The sequence below is a fragment of the Hyperolius riggenbachi genome, chromosome 2, assembly GCF_040937935.1.
Source record: "Hyperolius riggenbachi isolate aHypRig1 chromosome 2, aHypRig1.pri, whole genome shotgun sequence".
Lineage (NCBI taxonomy): Eukaryota > Metazoa > Chordata > Amphibia > Anura > Hyperoliidae > Hyperolius > Hyperolius riggenbachi.
The window spans coordinates 210,771,695-210,790,434 of NC_090647.1; positions in this window are offsets into that span (position 1 = coordinate 210,771,695).

Sequence of the window (18,740 nt, forward strand, 5' to 3'; positions counted from 1 at the left end):
GCAAGCAACAAACCAATTATTAGTGCAATGATCAGGGATTCTTCCTTTGTGGCAATTGCTTTGCCTCATATCTATGACACCATCTTGTGGCATCTTAACCAGTTGAGGACCACAGGCTTAAACCCCTCTAGTGACCAGGCACTTTTTTTACAATTCAGTCCTGTGCAGCTGTAAGGGTTAATTGCTGCGCCATCCAACTTACCACCCAAATGAATTTTGCCTCCTTTAATCTCACGCATCGCGAGATGACACACCAATCTGTTCTAGAGGAATGGAGGCAAGAGAGCCATCCTGTATTTAGAGATGGCCCAAACGGTTCCCCGGTGAATGGTTCCCGGCGAACTTCCGTGGTTCGCGTTGGCGGAGAACCGCAAACTTTTCCGGAAGTTCGATTGTTCGGGTTAATGACTGCTTGTACACACCAGGAGAGGGTTTATGATTGTTTGTACACACCAGGAGAGGGTTAGTATTTGTTTGTACACAACAGGAGAGGGTTAATTACATAGTTACATAGTTATTTTGGTTGAAAAAAGACATACGTCCATCGAGTTCAACCAGTATAAAGTACAACACCAGCCTGCTCCCTCACATATCCCTGTTGATTGTTTGTACACACCAGGAGAGGGTTAATGATTGCTTGTACACACCAGGAGAGGGTTAATGATTGTTTGTACACACCAGGAGAGGGTTAATGATTGCTTGTACACATCAGGAGATGGTTAATGATTGCTTGTACACACCAGGAGAGGGTTAATGATTGTTTGTACACACCAGGAGAGGGTTAATGATTGCTTGTACACATCAGGAGATGGTTAATGATTGCTTGTACACACCAGGAGAGGGTTAATGATTGTTTGTACATACCAGGAGAGGGTTAATATTTGTTTGTACACAACAGGAGAGGGTTAATTACATAGTTACATAGTTACATAGTTATTTTGGTTAAAAAAGACATACGTCCATCGAGTTTAACCAGTATAAAGTACAACACCAGCCTGCTCCCTCACATATCCCTGTTGATTGTTTGTACACACCAGGAAAGGGTTAATGATTGCTTGTACACACCAGGAGAGGGTTAATGATTGTTTGTACACACCAGGAGAGGGTTAATGATTGCTTGTACACACCAGGAGAGGGTTAATGATTGTTTGTACACACCAGGAGAGGGTTAATGATTGCTTGTACACACCAGGAGAGGGTTAATGATTGTTTGTACACACCAGGAGAGGGTTAATGATTGTTTGTACACACCAGGAGAGGATCGGCTTCACCCTGTTTGCCTCCCCCTTGTTGTATTCTATTGTTGTAGAAGAGGTTATTTCTTTCTATATACATGCCTATTGTATTTGTTTTTATCAGTTCAACCAGCTTTAAATTCTGGGAAACATATTCATTCATATTCTTTATATGACACCGGGACCTCTATAAATTACAATAATTTGAACTATCTCACAAAGAATGTGTTTTTTTGTGTTGCATGAAATTTCATTTCTGCATTTATTGTATGCAATATGCTACAGCTAGTCAGCATGTAGTGCCTCTTCAGCTACTTTTCCCCCAACAGTTGCTGTTATTGTTTTTATAAAATCTTTTATGGCTTTTCAGGGAAAATGAACAATGACACATTTTACATCACCCGAACAATAACAAAGTTAATGACAGAACTCCTTTTACTGTTCAACTGACAAAATGTGAATTAAATATACAGTTTAATTCCTCCCTTGCACATGGGTGTTTCCAGGACTGTGGATTAAATTAATTGCCTCAAAGCTAAGCTGCTCTTGCTAGGTGTCTTTATATAGATAGCGCTCCACAATGATGATTAGTTGGAAGGTAAATGTCCCCTTTAGGACCGCACTCACCCGCTCAGATGGACCACTGTCAAACTGGTTATAAACGCTTTAACGATAATCCTCGTTGGGGTCGCTGAAGTCTTCCGTTTGCTGTCCGTGTGATGGTGCCTCCGATGGAGAAAGATGACTCCACTGATGGCTAGACGTCCTCAGTGCTCAAGGAGGATGTATGCAACGCTTGTACTAAATCCATGTTTGTGAGTATATTTTAAGGAATAAATTTGTTATTTTTTTTACGGAATTACGCTATGGTCCACTTATTTCCTCTGTGAGGTATATTGGAGTCATACATCCTCCTTGAGGAGCACTGAGGACGTCTAGCCATCAGTGGAGTCATCTTTCCCCATTGGAGGCACCATCACACGGACAGCAAACGGAAGACTTCAGCGACCCCAACGAGAATTATCGTTAAAGCGTTTATGATGACCAGTCTGACAGTGGTCCATCTGAGCGGGTGAGTGCGGTCCTAAAGGGGACATTTACCTTCCAACTAATCATCATTGTGGAGCGCTATTTATATAAAGAGACTTTACAGAAGGGACTTGCTACACCCCACAGAAAAGCGCATACATAGAGACTTCTCATTAATTTTGAACTTTTTAGCTTTTATAGTTTTAACTTTGTTCACATCTGAATATTGCAGCGCTATTTGACATATTGAGCTCTTGCTAGGTGGCAAACACCTGGTGCTTGCTTAAGAGAACTACAATCTCAGAAAGACAGCAATAGTATGGTAACTAAAAAGGTTATGTCAAAAACCTTTTTTCTTTTTTCAAAATAACGTGTAAAGGGACTCTTTTCCAAGGTGCTATAGAGCGGAGTTCCCCAACCCTGTCCTCAAGGCCCACTAACAGTACATGTTTTGCAGGAAACCACACACATGCACAGGTGGGGTAATTAGTGTTGCAGCAGAACTGATTAACTACCTCTGTGGCTATATACAGAACATGCAGTGTTGGTGGGCCTTAAGGACAGGGTTGGGGAACACTAGAGGACGTAGAAATAGGACAGAAAGAAACAATGCATATTGTGCAAAGATGAGTGATGTCTCCTGTGGCTTCTGAGCACTATTGTAAACTTCTCATCAAAGTTTAAATATACAAGGACATTAATCAGCATGAGTAAATCTGAATACACAGTAGATGTAGTATGTACAGTATAGTATGTATGGTCACTTATAAAGAAGATAAGCAACTGGCTAAGCTGCTAGAGTTAAATCCAGGAAGCACAGAAATTATCTTATGCTGAATGAAGAGCTAGAAATGTGCTCTGTCAAGAAAGGAGCTTCAGAGCAAATAAATATCCTGAGTTAGAGAATAAGGTCAAGAAAATTCTGCTGTTTTAATTATTCTAATATTTAGACCCTGGGACTAAGTACAGGAATAATTGTCTTAGTCTTGGTGCACACTTAGCAGAAACGCAAGTGTTGTGGAAAACGCTGCGCTTTTGCCGCTAATGGAAGTCTATGGGCCGAATTGAAAAAATGCATATAAAAAACCGCATATGCGTTAAATTGGTCAAACGCATATGAGATGCAGGTGTGCAAACTGTGCATAACTCCAAAACTTCCAGAAACCTGCAGGCTGGTGAATTTGGGGTTTTGCCTTAAAAGCAGTCCAAGAATTCAAAAAGCAAACTTAGTATCCTTCTTTACCTGATTCAAACAAAGTTGTATTTAAGGACCAGTGTTGGTAGCAAAATCTGTTACACTTCCCTAGTGGTATTCCTGACCCAGACTTAGTTTGAAAAAAACATGCTGCAAGCATTAATCCCACACCTGGGTCAAGGATACCGCTGGGTGGGCTACTGCAGAGAGCACAGCACAGTAGCATGTAAAATGTATCTCCCCAGGATCTGGACAGTCTCCTCCATGCCCTCCAAGACTCTCGATTTCTTGGTTAAGACCACCATCTGCCACATGATGACAGATGGCAATCTCACCATACAAATAGATCTCCCCCCTCCCCTGAAGGACAGGAGGAAGAAATGCAGCACTCCATCCCAGGAAGGTCGGTTCTGTGCAGCAGCTGCCTGAAGGGGGGTGGGGGGTTTGGGGGTGTTCTCTGGAAAGTGATTGGAGTTGTAAAGCCTAAAAGCAGAAAAAAAACTGCACCATTGTTGGACCATAAAAAACGGATCTAATCATACCAGCAAAGAAGGTAAGCTGAACTGTAATTATCAGCTGAAAATAGAATAGAATGACATGCAACCCTAAAATAAGTCTACTGAATTCCTGAGGGAAAGATTCTGCCCCACTATGATTACTTAGTCTACACAACCCAAGTGTGGATGTACACATCAAGTAGGATAAAAATAATTTCTTATTATGGTTGACTTGACTTTTACATAACACCTAAGTTGTCACAGAAATTGAAGGAAACCAACTTGAAGGATTATCCAAGGGTAGGGTGCTGCCTCTACTTTCTACTGTTTATGTGTGATATGCAACCAGAACCCCATCTTTCTGGCCAATATCATCCTGGGAGTGGGGGCAGTTTAATGAAGTTTATAAGTTTATATGTAAAAAATGTTTGGAAGAAGGCATTTAAAAAAAATGAAATTATAAAGCATTAAAAAAAATTGTGAAAAAACAAAGGTTACATTTACTCAACAAAAAAGATGAGATGGGCAAGAAGTCTTGTCTAACTGTCAACAAGTAACATTCCATTTCTGTTAACAAGCAAACACTTCTCTCATTTCAGCTTTGCATATGGCAGAAATTCTATAGAAAATGTTGTCACCTTTTGGTTATTTACGCTTTTAGGAAGATATGCAGTCAGCTGAAGTTAATATTATATTCCAGGTGATAAGTAGCTTGCAGATGCGAGCTACTTATTACCTTGCCATCGTGCAAGGATTACTGGCAAATCTTATTGCCAATTTCCTTTGAGCAATGGCAGATCATTAGGAAGCATAACTCAGCCGAAAGCCTTATCGATGCTCCCTTTTACTGAGCGATGGGAAGCAAGGTTTAACCCTTTGGTACTGTCCTTCAGCACCATGGCTTCATTCCCCACACATGCGCATACCCGCCCAACATCCGGCGCCATCTTCCACCACTGCACCACTGCATCTGGGGGTCTCTGTTAATAAGACCCCCATCCCAATGAAATGGCTCAGACAATGGATCAATGGAGAGCTTCAAAGATGCTTTGCCGGCTCCAATGCACAGTAATCGCAGTGACTAATACACTGTAATTACACAACGGGACTTTTGGTGGTGAAAAGCGTTAGGGGATTAGCGGTGGTATGTATAATGCCAGGGGTAACAGTGCAGCTATGTGGGGAGCATCAGAGATGTGCAGCAGCCTGACGGGGAGCTCTGGGGGGTCTTATAAACATGTGTTAGCATGTTTAGACCTGATCTTTACGTGTCTAAGCTAATGCTCATGTCTGCTAGGAAGCATTGCTTCCCTGAGGCATTTAAAGGGCAACTGGATAGCGTGTAAAGATGATTATATCGCTCAAGCGAGATCTTTTCCGCTCGAGGGGGAGGGGTCTTAAGTTAAATAGGATAAGGCAATGCTCCCATCGCCTAAATTAAGAAGTTCAGCAATAGGATATGGCCCTGACTATCTAATAGTTTACTGTTGTCGTTCTAGTTGTGTAACAGACCCGGGGTTCTCTGTTTCTTGAAACTGAGTCCCTGTTTGTCTGTTGGAAAAGGAAAGACCAGGAGCCCAATAGTGCAGTATCATTAGAGTCTTGGGGGTTCAATTTGTAAGCGATTGGATACTCACAAGGATGGGTTGCAGTCCTGCAACCACCGTATGTGCGTGTGGGAAATTTAGACCGTTCCCGCTCGGTCACCCGGCCTACTACGGAACCGGGCGGTCGCTCTCCTCCTCTGGTCTTCTCCACTGATGGTACAGGTTCCAATGTGGTGGAGGTAGGCACCTCTGAGAGAGGTGATGGATACTTGAATAAGGTTGTGATGCGGCGCCCAAGGTTTAGGTACTAACTGTGTAGAAATATGTATAAAAATAGGTTTCTTACCTCTAATGAAGACTTGCTGAGGTGGATAACAGGGAATCTTTATTACAAAAATGGTTATACGGGTCTACATGAAATGGGCGCCGGTAAAAAAGGGCGCCTGGTGGAGCCCATATATATACCAACTTCGGCTACAAAAAAGGCGCCTGGTGTAGCCCATATAAACTTCGGCTACAAAAAAGACGCTTGGTGTAGCCCATATAAAAACTTCGGCTACAAAAAAAACAAGGCGCCTGGTGTAGCCCATATAAAAACTTCGGCTACAAAAAAACTCCGGGATGTGTTAATTACTATTCCCCCTCCAGGCCGCCATGGATAGTGGGGGAATGAAATAATTCGGCTTCCAGCGCTTGTAGCCCATATACAAACTTCGGCTAGAAAAAAACTCCGGGATGTGTTAATTACTATTCCCCTTCCAGACCGCCATGGATAGTGGGGGAATGAAATAATTCGGCTTCCAGCGCTTGTAGCCCATATACCAACTTCGGCTAGAAAAAAACTCCGGGATGTGTTAATTACTATTCCCCCTCTAGGCCGCCATGGATAGTGGGGGAATGAAATAATTCGGCTTACAGTGCTTGTAGCCCATATAAAAACTTCGTCTACAAAAAAAAAGTCAATAATATGGGCTACAGAGGGGCACCTTACTGTAGCCGAAAAAAATATGGGCTACAAAGGGGAGCCCGCTTGTAGCCGAAAACCTTGTAGCCGAAAAAATATGGGCTACAAAGGGGAGCCCACTTGTAGCCTATATCAAAACTCGGGCGCCCTTTTTTACACCTTGTAGCCCATATTTCCAGAAATAACATTGATGTCTATGGCAGCGCCCTTTTCATACAGGCAGCTCGGGCGCCCTTTTCAACCGATCCCGGTTATACTGTTGACAACGCATTTCACGGGACACAGCCCGCTTCCTCAGGTCATTAAAACAGAAAACACTGATTTTAGTTACATTCTTCTCTGCTTAATTTGTCTGTTATCAGCTGTAATAAGAATCCCTGACTGAGCATTCAGTCTAGGTTTGACCTGGAATCATTATACTGTATGTATAATGATTCCAGGTCAAACCTAGCAGGGTTTTCTGTTTTAATGACCTGAGGAAGAGGCTATGTCCTGTGAAACGCGTTGTCAACAGTGTAATCGTTTTTGTAATAAAGACTCCCTCCCACCTCATCGAGTCCTCATTAGAGGTAAGAAACCTCTTTTTATACATATTTCTACACAGTTAGTACCTATACCTTGGGCGCCGCATCACAACCTTATTCAAATACTGTTGTCGTGGTTGGAAAGAAATTATATTTAATCTTCCTGACAATTTTATATATGCATACATGGATGTAAATTTAAATGAAAATGTATATAGCCTAAAAGCTCAGTTCCAAATTGTTTTTAATCCTTTCCTCTGACCTCCCCATATCTAACCTATCAATATAATCCAGCACACCCTTCATGATACTCTCCTACCTGATAATATGATCTTAGACTCTGAGCAGACTACCTAGAATCTCTGGTCACTAGGATTGTACTGTTCCAACACTACCCCCATCCCTGTGGTGTGCTACACCACCCGTCCACAGAAAAGAATAGAAGTTTCAGTGCAGCTCAGAAACACACAGACTGATCACGCAATGCCACTAACTCCTCAGCTTAGTGGCTGTAATGGACATACTCCCTCTAATAGGTGGCAAGTGGAGATATATATTCATGCTTGGAAAAACAGCAGTACATAAGCCTTACCGAAGAAGCATGGAAGAAATGAACACTACATACCTACTGAACATACCAAGCTAGTTTTCCTGAAGAGATAGGCTTCTTTCTCCTTTTGCTGTTGGCTCAGATGGATGCTGTAGCACAGGATGGGTCCTTTGTGCTTAGTGGCTGTCCAGTGCCAACATAGGTTTTTTTCTTAGCTTATCAAAGATGTGCCCTCTGGGGGCAGAGTCACCAGCAGAACCCAACCATGAAGAAACTCTTTTTTAGCCAGAAGGCTGGGAAGGTATGGTTGTAGAGCCAAGCTTTACAAGCTTACATACCTAAGAATAAACACTTCACATTTGCAGCAAAAAGGCAGGAAACACTCATGTTTCAGCCCTTTTTGGCCTTCATCAGATTAAAATGTGGGGTGATATTGTTTTGTGATGGACTTTGCAAGGTAAAAGTCTACACAATTTAAGTTATGGAGAAGTAAGAAGCACTGTTATTTTAGAAGATGGAAAAATGAACCAAAAAAAGCTACTCTGCTGAAAATAAATAAATGAACCAAGAACAATTTGACCTCTTTAAAATGGAAGTTTGACTTTTCACATGTGTAATAAATTACCCCATAATGCATCCCTTCTTTGCGGTGATTAAGGATTGTCCCTGTGTACAAATCTTAGTGACCTTCATGACATCAGTGGATACTCTATAACACTGTTCCCTTCTTGCATTAGCAATGGTCATACATTTTTGAAAATTAGGCTAAATTAGAAGTTACCATAGCCCAAAGTAAGGGACCCTGGATTAATATGCGCTACTTTACCCAACCTAAGTCTGCTTCACTTCCACCGCAAAACAAAAACAAGCAGTGATAGGGAAGACAAATGTATATAATATCAGTGGTGCGCATCGAATATTCGGGTATCCAAACTACCCAGATAATCCGAACTTTTTCCACTAAATCTGAATAGCAATTCGGATATTTTTTAAAATCCGAATAGACTAACCAAGCATACTCGGATTTCCCCTCTGAAATCCGAAATCCGGGTGTATAGTTAGCTCAGATATCCGAGCAGAAGCCAAAAATTACCTTCAATGGCAACAATCTCTTTCGGCGGGAGAGAGAGAGAGAGAGAGAGAGAGAGAGATAGAGAGAGAGAGAGAGAGAGAGAGAGAGAGAGATTTAGATCCCCACATCATCAATAAGTGTTTCCCTTTAAAAAACATGATGCTACATGCCTTATTTACCCTAAAAAAAAGTTTTACAAGCAATTTAAAGCCCACTTCCGGTTTTCTACCCGGATATCCGATTCGGATTTCAAAATTTCAAACTCGGATATCCGATTCGGATCGGATATCTGGGTATCCAGACCCAAATTCAATCCAGATTTTGAAAAGGGGTATCCGAGCAGCATTGTTTATTATATATACAGTATCTATATACAGTACATAGTGTGTTTGTAACTCTGTACAATCACATTATGACTGTGTTACTTCTCACATCTCCTTCTCCAATCAGACCAGTGTGATTTTGTAGAAAATGCTTCTTTACATTTAAAAATGTCAAACCTCCTTTTTAGATATGGTAGTTCATTGACAGGGAAATGTGTGGTCCTTCTGATTTGTACCAAGCTGCATATACATATTTGATCTGTGCACAACTTCAAATATGCAACATTTTATCTGTGCAGCAAAGACACTTGCACTCATACATTTTCATGTATGACTGCAATTTTTTAAAAAATGACTTATTTTTTATGTTGTCGTAGGAAATAATTATATTTCAGATGATAAATAAATGTGCATGTGCTTTTCTCCCCTATGAACAAAGTAGGAAATGAAAACACCCACGTATCACACTATAGATCAAGGGCAGGGCAGCACGATAACAAAGAGGTCTAGTTGTAACCTGGAGGAGTTGCTATGGAAATAAGTGCATATAAACTTTAAGTGCATCAGGGGAGCTGCAGAGAGCTGTATTCTGTGATCAATGTGTGTTATACAAAAAAATTAAATGCTGATAATGATGCTGTAAATTAATGTTTATGTTAAAATATTTGCTATTCAACTGAGGTTTTTTGGCTTTTTTTACACAATGAAAATAAACTATTGCCAGTTGCATTAATTGCTTTTGTGACATCCAATTTTGTTGTATAGGTATTCATAACCCGTGATATTTACTATGCTTGAATTATTTCAAACCCAGTTCTAACAAGAAACCTAACTGTGCAATGTCGACAAAAATAACTTAGTGAAACAATTGACAGCAGATGTATAGTTCTAATGTGCATCAGTCCAGCAAAAGTGTACATGTAAAAAACACACTTGGAAATTTTGCCGCATGGTAAAACCAAAATTTTGTTTTGTGTGCCGGATGTAGCAGAATATACAGTATATTAGTAATGTTACCAATATACTGCTATTGCCTTTCATAACCCAACTCTCCCATTAACTTTCCCATATTAACGCCTAACACTTTTCTCTGCCTATTACTTGACTGAATCCTTCTGCTCGCTATCTGCCTTCCCTTTTTCTTGTTAGAAATCTATGTCTTTCAGCCACATTTCACGGCTTACAGCCAGGGCCGGATTTACCATGAGGCGCTGTAGGCACATGCCTACAGGGGCGTGATGAAGAAGGTGGTTCACTCCCCTCCCCTAATGCCTTTCTCCCTCCTTCCCTATGCAGAGTCCCGAGCAGAACATACATGAGAACTTACACACTCAGATCTCGGCATTCCACTGATGAGATGTCCCTTCAGTTGGGAGCACCACTAGCTACTTATTACTGGCTACATAATGCTAAGGGACACCTGTAGCTATCTATGACAGGTAAGGGAGAAGGGACAGATGGGGCAGCCAGCACACTTGGAGTGCAGTTTGACAGGGGGTTTGTAGGTTAATGGAGGGCAAAGTCTAGGGTGCCAGGACATCTGTGCCTATAGGCTTCTGTGATGTAAATGTGGGCCTACCTACAGCTTGTTTATCAAGTTATCTGTCTGCTGGAATTCCTTTAATTTAGATTTTGATTGTTGGACAATTGTAACACTTGTAATAAATATTAAGTCAGGATACCTACCTGCAGCCTGACTGCTCTTAAGTGGCATGGTCAATGAATCTCCAACACACCAGCCATTGAGCCCTACTATAATTCTTGCCTGATGTGGCTGCAGACCATATCCCTCTGTGTCACCCAAGTCTGACTTTATAACAGCCTTGGCATGGTGCGTGTTTGGGATCAATCCACTGTGCTGCTGCTCTGAATCAAGAGATCAGAAGCAGGGTTTTTTTTTGTCTTGCAGAATCTTGGCTGCCATTATAACCACTACTTCTAGAGCATACCTGATAATGTACACAGTGTTACAAGATCACTGTGTGTCATTTATTTATTGAACCCCAAACAGCAAATGCCACAGCATGTGTGCTGGGAATGCATACTGTAAGTTATTGTATTGAATAGTTTTCTTTGTATACAACATCATCAACAGGACATCAATAACTCTTTTACAGATATAATTCAAAATTGCTTTCTCTTGTACTCTAAATCTCAGCTGGTGTCCTTTTATCAAACATAATTATCCATGCATGGTATGATCCCCAAATAAACTTTATTTTAATGTTGTAATAAAAGGGGCAGCAATAAGTGATCTGCAAACTGCATTTGTGCTATGGAACAGGCTATGTATGTATCTACATATACATCTATGTATCTACAGGCGTGAAGGTATGGCATCTGTTGTGGGGACCTCATACTCCTGGTACTTCCTGGTGTTCTCCATATAAATTCTAGTTTATATCTGGGGCACATTCTGCTGCCTGCTTATATTGTTTTTGCTTTTTGTTTTTGGGGGGGCTTCACAATTTTTTGGGGGGATATGTACAGGCTAACCAATTGCCATACTTAATTACAGGCCATGCATTACTACAACTTGGACACAACCAAACAAAATATAAGAGTGAGACTTGTAATAATGAACCCATCAGATTTTAAAGAAAGAAAAGTATTGTTCATCACAAGGTTGAAACAGTTATTTTGCTCTGAGTGACCCTGGGGAGAGGGCATGGGGTTGGTGCTTGTGATATTTTTGGACAGCCTACAATAAATGAGCTAACACAAAAGTCTCCAAAAGTAACATTATTAACCTATATCTAATAATTGTTTAATGTGCAATAAGAAATTGCAAACACCAAGAATATAAGGGCAGACAAGATGGTGGGCAGGATGCTCTTGCTAGATGGTTCTCCTATTCTCTAGGGAAAAGACAATTTGGAAATCGCTGATTTCAGCAATTTTTTTCTTGTCCTGTGAGAAGCCATCCACCTTGCAACAACAGTTGGACAGATCAGCATGGATAGTGTATTGAACCACTGGATACCATACTGGTTAAGTGTGCTGCCTTTGATGTAGTGTTTGAGCCTTTGACCAGAGTTTGCATCTTGGTTCAAGCTAGTGCATAAAACAGTAAGGAGTTTTTTGGCAAGGCTCGCTAATGGCTAGTACACATGATACAATTTTCCACCAAATTGACAGTCGAATTGATTATTTTCAACAGGGACGGATCAAGACCAAGTTGCGCCTGGGGCAAGGTCAGGTTTTGGCGCCTAAAGGTCAGGTTTTGGCGCCTAAACTGCCATTCATTTTGCAGCTTTTTTAAGAATTCAACAAACTGCGCCTGGGGCAAGATACCCGCTCCCCCCCTCCCCCCCTAGATCCGTCCCTGATTTCCAACAGGCCCAATCTGATTTCTGATCATTTTTTTTCTGATCTATTTGGAAATTGTAGAGAGTGCCAAAAGTGGCTGCAATTCTGAAATGCTTTGCGTTCACCACCAGGAGAAAAGTTTGATATAAATGTTAAGTGTCTTGTCATATGCCTGTTACTTGCTTTAGATAATTCTAATCTGTCCCTCTAAAGGTGGCCACACACCATACAATTTTTTAAATATCTGTTCAATTTAAGAATTACAATCAATTTTTCTGACTGATTGTAACATTTCAAAAATATGACCAATGTACCACACACCTATGTTCAATTTTGTCCCCAATTATGATAAAAATGATTGGAAAATCTGAGAAAATTGCTAGGGTGTCTATATTAATAAATTGACAATCTAGCACAAACACTATACAATCTTTAGAAAGATTGAAGAAAAATATCTGGCATTCAAGTTCGATTAGAATTGAAAAAAACGGGAAATCCGATCAGATTTTCAGTCTAATGAAAAAAAACCTTTAGATTTTTTCGGGAGAACCGATCATTTTTATTGAATTGCCGTAAAATCGGATCATTTTATTGTATCGTGTGTGGCCACCTTTATAAGGACAACAATAATAATTGTCAATGTTTACATCAGAAATGATAAAAGACGTTGCTCTATAAAGGTGTGCTTTCATTGAGAGGTACGCATACAAGTAAAAAAACATAGAGGTGTCTTCACAAATGTACATTGTGTTTATAGTGTATGCGCACTTTATTAATTGCTATGTAAACTGTATACTGGTCCACGATTAAGGCAAACAGAATAAGCATTGTATGCACCGAACCCATACTGTAAGTTGTTCTTTTTACTTGTGGTGCTCATGTAAAAGGAGCAACATATGCATTGAGAGCATGCCACATTATTTGAGAAGGTCACATTACAACTTACACTGTTTGCATAAGTCCCAGTATGCAATTTAAATATCGCCCAATACATTTTGCATGCACTATTAGCACAATGTAAAATGTAATGCCTTTTTTGTAAATATATCCCATAGTTTGATGGACAGCTGTATATATCTTTTTAAAATGTAAATAGATAAAAGGATGGGATGGTTTTATCTGCAAAGGAATCCAAGTACACTAGAGTAGAAGTAGTATGTGTAGTATGTGTAGTTCTAGTCTTCCATTAAGGATAATATGAACATCCCACATATAAAGACAAGCATCTAGTGTGGATGACACAGCTAAGCCTAGCTGATACATAAATGATCTCTGGCTGAACAAAAGGGCTAGAGAATCAGTATGTCAAGTAGTAAAACTCAAGAGTTAATCAATATCCCAAGTAGATCTGTAGTTAGGGAATGAAGGTTTAGAAAATGTGTTCCTCTAATGATTATAATATATAAGGGGTGTAGAAAAGAATTACCTCCTGCAAAACATTCACATTTTTTTTTCTTTGTAACCTAAATGAAGACACTCAAGAAAATTCAGCTTTATTTTCTGAATGCAATAATGGCCAAGTGAAGATATGATAGCAACAGTTCACGAGATAAAAAAAACAGAATGACTGAGATGGATAAAAAACCTCCCACACGTCAGTACTTTGTGAAAACACCTTTTGCTTCGGAACAGTCTTGAACATGCTTTGATTCTTCTCTAACAATGCTTCACATCTAGACTTGTCTTTACAGAACATTTAAAACCAGAGTCAAATTAGATGGTAAGCTTTGATGGACTGCAATAACTCTACAGATATTCAGCAAGGTTTTAGTCAGGGCTCTGCCTGGGCCATGGAAGGACATTCACCAGTTTTTCTCTTTCAGCCATTGGGTAGGGTTTGCCTCAATATCAGGGTGATAGGTGATCCTTCTTCTCACTGACAATTTTCTGCAGAAGGCAGCAGGTTTTCCTCAAGAATTGTGCTATATTCACTTTTCATTATTTCCTGACACGTGCTCCAGTGCCTACAGCTGAAAAATAGGATGCTACTACCTTTGTGCTTCACTTTAGGATGATAAGCTGTATTGGCATTTCATCTTATATACAACTTGGTGTTCAGATCAAATCTGTTTTCGGTCTCATTTGACCATAACACCTTTCTTTCATTTAGAGCCGGTTCCCATTTGAGCAGAGGCAAAACGGGCATGGTAAGCTCTCCATCCATTGTGCATTCACTGTCCATTCTCATAGGCTTTCATTGCACACATTTTCCCAGCTATTCAGGAAAAATGCAGCAAGTTTGGACTCTGCATTCCATTTACCACAACACGGCAAACAGATCAAAGTAGAAATCCTATTTTTAACATTAGCATCTGCTTCCTGCACTAAGTGGAGCTTAAAAAACATTCCAAATGGGTATGTTTGCTAATTGGGGGGGAGCACATATGTAAACCTAATACTTTATGGGAGGATATACAGGACTATCTAATACTGCTAATTGGGGAGACATACTGTATATATTGGTTACTTAATACTACTATCTGGGGGGAGGGGGTCATATATCGCTTCCTAATGTGGCTGCCTGGGGCACTCACAGGGCTCCAATATACTGATATCTAGGGGCACATGTGACTTGTGGGCATGTGACTTGACTAATTGATTCTTTTATCTGGAGGAATTTAACCACTACATTATTGTATCTGGAAGCACATTGCTGCTTAATTCTTGTATCTAGGGGACCTGTGGCTATTTACTTTGTGTATTCAGGGGGCTTTTAAATTCTGGAATGGGGGGATCCCAGGTATTTAATTCTGGTATCCGGGGACCACACAGCTGTCTGATAATGTTAAGGCAACCTGCAGGAAAAAGCCAGACTACCTCTGTCTGTAGCAGTATATTGAATTGTGGTCTCCCATTGCCTGTTGGGCCTGTAATGCGTGTGGTGCTAAGGGTTAATGGGTGGTGCTCCACGGCGGTAGTAATGGTAAAGTTGCCATTCCCTGTGCACTGTAGCTTTAGAGTAGTTTACTACAGCATCAGGCCCCTTGTTAGATATTTACTTACTGTACACAATTAAATTAGTAAACTTAATGTCATTATCTCCTAGTTACTCAATCACAGTTACATATTAAGTTTAAAAAGAAGAAACAGCAACCCTTATCTCAGCCTACTCAATGTTATATATTAGCATATAGCACACAGCCAGTCCAATGAGTATTTAGCAGAATGTGCCAGATAGATACATACTGCCCAGCCTGCAGCAAGAGATACATTTTACCTCAGACTCAGAACTGCAGTAACATCACATTTGAGCTGACTGTACCATTCAAAAGTCAAAAAGTGTAAATTAAAAGAGAGAGAGAGATAATCTTTAAAAATAATTACGTGCACAAAAACTTGTACAGCACCAATCTATGTTTTTAGCTATTTTTAAATCAAAGTTAAATTTTGTTAAAACTAGGGCATTCTGTGTGCTCTACATGTTCCCTCATTGCATCTGATAGTTAGCTTTAGTGACTAGTTAACTTGGGATTAGGGATGGTAGGAAATTTCCGTCAGACTGAAAATTTCTGATTTTCCGATCAGAAACAGGGTTTCTGAGAAAAAAAAATCGGAACTCGGTAATCACCATTCAGTAATCAGTAATCAGTAATGATTTACTGCAAGTCGTTAATTTTAGCCCAGTCACAGAATGCAGAAACATTGGACCAATCAGAGAATGCAGAATTTTTCAGTAAAAATCAGATTGCTGCAGTTATTATAGACCAATCACAAGACTCGGATACTACCAAGTATTTTTTCAAGTCCTCTGATTGGCCTTAAAGTGGAACTCCAGTGAAAATAATTTAATAAAAAAAGTGCTTCATTTTTACATTAATTATGTATAAATGATTTAGTCAGTGTTGGCCCATTGTAAAATCTTTTAAATCTCTGATTTACATTCTGAAATTTATTATATGGTGACATTTTTACTGCTGGCAAGTGATGTAGCTGCTGTTTGCTGTTTTGGCAGTTGGAAACAGCTGTAAACAGCTTCTTCCCACAATGCAACAAGGTTCACAGACAGGAAACTGCCAGGAGTACCACAGTCCTCAGAGCTTCTTGTGGGAGGGGTTTCACCACAATATCAGCCATACAGAGCCCCCTGATGATCCGTTTGTGAAAAGGAATAGATTTCTCATGTAAAAGGGGGTATCAGCTACTGATTGGGAGGAAGTTCAATTCATGGTCATGGTTTCTCTTTTAATTTGGCCGAATGGAAATTTTAGGCCAATCAGAAGACACAAAAAATACTTGGTCCAACTCTTGTGATGGGTCTATAGTTACCGCAGCAATCCAATTTTCGTGGAAAATTCTGTATTCTCTGAATGGTCCAAAGCTTCTGAGTCGGAAGTATTTAGCCAATTAAAGTAACTATTCAGAAGTTTCATAAAGTTTGAAATCTTAATTGCAAATTGGATTACTGTCGGTATGCCGCAGTATTGGTAATAAGCATTTTTGGAAATCGTAATTTCCATGGAATCGGAAATCAGCATTTCCAACCATCCCTGCTTCCGATGGTCAATTACAGGTATTCATTTGTAGAAAATTGCTAATTATTGTTGGTTAAATCAAATTGGCAGATCATCTTATTATCATTTTTAGTTCACCTTTACAGCAAAGAAAATATAAATGCTATCCATAAAATCGTGGTTTGGTCAAATAGAAAATTGTATTGCATTCTGTATTATATTCTGTTTTACCTATCTATATTTTTGCCTACAGCCAAAAATATTTTCAATAAATGCAAAAGATACCCCCTCTTCCTGCTAACCAGTGTTGCTTGCGAAGCTTCAACCAAGTCATTTTCGCATTGAAAATCACATTTTTAAATTCGCCAAATTTTCGCGGAATACTTCAGAAATATTTAAGTTTTTGACCAGTAGCGAAATTTAAAGGAGACGTGCGAAATTTAGAAAATAACTGTTATATTCGACATGTGCTTAGCCTGAAAAATCGAAATTGATAGGAAGTAATGTCTTCTCTCCCCGTATTAGGCCTCCCATGATTCTTAGCAGCACAATTGACCCAGGAACCATATAACTACAACAAATTAGACAACAGACAGCCCCCTGAGTATAATACTAGCTCTCTGACACACCAGCCTCTGTTGGGAAGAGTTAGTGGATGTGATAGGAGTAGAGAGCTTAGCTAGCTACTTCTCATTTATTTGAAGTCTTGCGTATTTGTGGTTTGAAAATCTCCACAAATACAAGCTACAGCAGGCTGGATTGTAGTTGTATTCTAAAACAAAAGTCTTTTTTGTAAAGAGAACTGTATCTTGCTAATCCTCTGCCTCTGATACTTTTAGCCATAGACATGCAACAAGCATGCAGCAGATCAGGTGTTAGCTGCATGCATGTTTCTTGTGTGATTCAGACACTACTGGTTTAGTTTTAAAAGAAATACATTTGGCAGCCTCCATTTCCCCCACTACAGTTGTCCTTTAAGCATGGTCGCCGTGTCCAAGCCGATGTTCTGATGTTTTTTTTTTATTTGTACACTGTCAGCTTCTCCTGACTTATGGGGGTGATGGTCACACAGACCAAGCCACTGCCCCTCCCCATCACTGTCATTTTATGGAATATGTACCTTGCCTGCTTCTCCTGACTTATGGGGGTGATGGACACTGCTCACCCCGCCACTGTCATTTTATGGGATATGTACACTGCCTGCTTCTCCTGGCTTACGGGGGTGATGAACACTCTGACCAAACCAATGCTCACCCACCCACTGTCATTTTATGGGATATGTACACTGCCTGCTTCTCCTGACTTACGGGGGTGATGGACACTCTGACCAAACCAATGCTCACCCACCCACTGTCATTTTATGTGATATGTACACTGCCTGCTTCTCCTGACTTATGGGGGTGATGGTCACTCTGACCAAGCTGCTGCTCCCCTCTGCCTCTGTAATAAATAATACTGACATGTGCACTTTATAAAATATTTTTTTTAAATTCAAATCACTATGTATATTTTCACAAAAAACAATAACATAAATGTATACTTTTTTCCTATCATAAATTTAAAATTGATTTTCTCCAAAACTATAAGGTCTTTTTGAAAAAAAAAATTTCCCCTTATACCCACTGTTCTCCTTAACATACTCTGCTAATTTGGTGATTCTAGCTTGCAATTTACCATGAAAATCACGGACATTAGGCGAAAATAAACGCAGAAATATTTGATCGAAAATTTGCCTGTCGAAACAAAAATTGTGCTTTTTTTTTGGCGAAAATTCGGCGAAAATAATTTTTGCATTTTCGCTCATCGCTGCTAACCTTAAAATAGTTCAGTCCTCTAAAATGCAGAAAAAATGTTTCTTAAAGCTAACCTGAAATATACGTTCTTCAACAAGAGTCCATCTCTGCTTTGTTCTTCACAAATAATATTGGTCTACTACTAGTGATGCTCATTATATTCTAATTTTGTTTATGTGAAATTGCATGTAAAACTTCACATTTAGGATTGCACAATTATGATTTTGAAATGATATTGATTTCCTGTAATC